We start from the raw sequence: 1,846 nt of genomic DNA on the forward strand, positions 1-1,846 counted from the left end.
TGGAATGTTCTTGATTTTTCTTATATTAATTATAGGCCTACATGGTTTCTTAAATCAAAACATCTTATTCTAGAATGTTCATGTAGATACTAAGTTACTGTATCTGTTAGGAATGGTAATTTATTACAGCTATACGTATCATAAAAACTTTCACCTTACCACATTATTTCAAGAACAACACTCAACACTTTTGAACGAACATATGACTTACACACAAAAGCTATGAGAGGAGGCAGCTTATACGAGCAATACTCTTTGCCTCCTTATTTTACTTAAGGTAAGCATCACTCACTTAAGGTAAGTTAATATTTATTATCTTTAACTGAATAAAATTATATTTAACATTGCATGAAAATAAAAAATTAATCTCCTACTTTAAGGATAGGCTAAACTATTCGAATGTGCAGCGCTTTAATTTGGTATGCGGAGTAGAACAACGTTACACAATAGATTGGTTTCACACGCGTAGTAAACAGTAACTCTACTCAGATATGTTATAAAATAGAATACCGTATATGATAAACAGCATACATAGAGAATCGTGTATTATAATAATTGATAATTACATAATATATAATTAATTATAATTGGTATCCTAGATAGGGAATGTTATATCAGAGTAATTTCTCAGACCTCGAAGCAATTATTGTCTGTTTTTGGGATAACGTCAAAATTAAAAGACGGACATTTTCCAAATTTAAACCACATAGATGGTTACAGACTAATCCTACACATCAAACTCCGCAGTGATTCTCCGGTGACACCCTGGCGGTGACCATTCACACCGACGAGAAACCAAGGAATGCAAATTTAATTAAGAACTACTTGTTATTATTATTATTAAATTTAGGCCCTACGTCATACTACAAGACAGATCTTAACCACATTCTAACGCATAGATAGATATGTGGTCCCGGAAGACTCCAATTAATTCTGGAGGCAATCCCGACCAGGATCCCAATTCTGGACCACATTTTATTATTATTTTTACTAATTTTGGCCGTACGCCAAAATCACAAGAAGGATGTTTATCATTATTCTTGATACTATAATATTCTCTATTTTAGCAACTCTCTTGTTCGAGTATGTGGTTTGTCAGAATCAGTAGTTTGGAACACCCACCAAAAGCAAAAGAGAATGGCTGACAACGTATTTCTACCTAACATTACAACAGTTGGCTAAACGTGTGGTAGTTGCTGCGCTGAATCATAAAGTACCATGTTTCTTTTAGTCCACCATTCGAATCCCATCGTAACGTGTTGGCTGGTTGGAATACATGTCGATAGCACTGAGATATTAAGCCGTTGGTCTCATATGTATGTTTAAAGTAGGCATACAATCTTCGAAAAGAGTTGGGGATCTATTCACGGCTTACTTCCCAATTCACCACCGAACCCGCCTGAACTAGTCTAAACATAGTTATGTCGAACTTTCGAAATAGCAGTTTTGTTTTATTTATTTTGTATTTTGCTATGTCAAAATTATATACATAAATTAAATACATAGTATTTTTGTTTTATTTTTTTTTAAATGTTTCTATGTCGAAATGTCGACTTATACTTTTATGCATGTCGCACGATTGGTCTTCTTAAATTTTAGGTTTTTAAAAATAAATTTTATAACTTCCATTTTTTATATTTTAAATGTTTATTTAGATAAATGGCCATATACATGGCAAGCGTATGTTTGGCGCGCAATATTTATTATATATTTCTTTTTTTATTCGTAGTTATAGATATAATAATGGTTCAATGTTGCAATCATATCCATCAAATCAAAGTTCAAAACCATTTAGTGTACCATTCCAAAAAGTGTTAATTTTCAGAAATTAGTATGACTGCTACAA

The sequence above is a fragment of the Antedon mediterranea genome, chromosome 5 (assembly GCF_964355755.1).
Source record: "Antedon mediterranea chromosome 5, ecAntMedi1.1, whole genome shotgun sequence".
NCBI classification, from domain to species: domain Eukaryota; kingdom Metazoa; phylum Echinodermata; class Crinoidea; order Comatulida; family Antedonidae; genus Antedon; species Antedon mediterranea.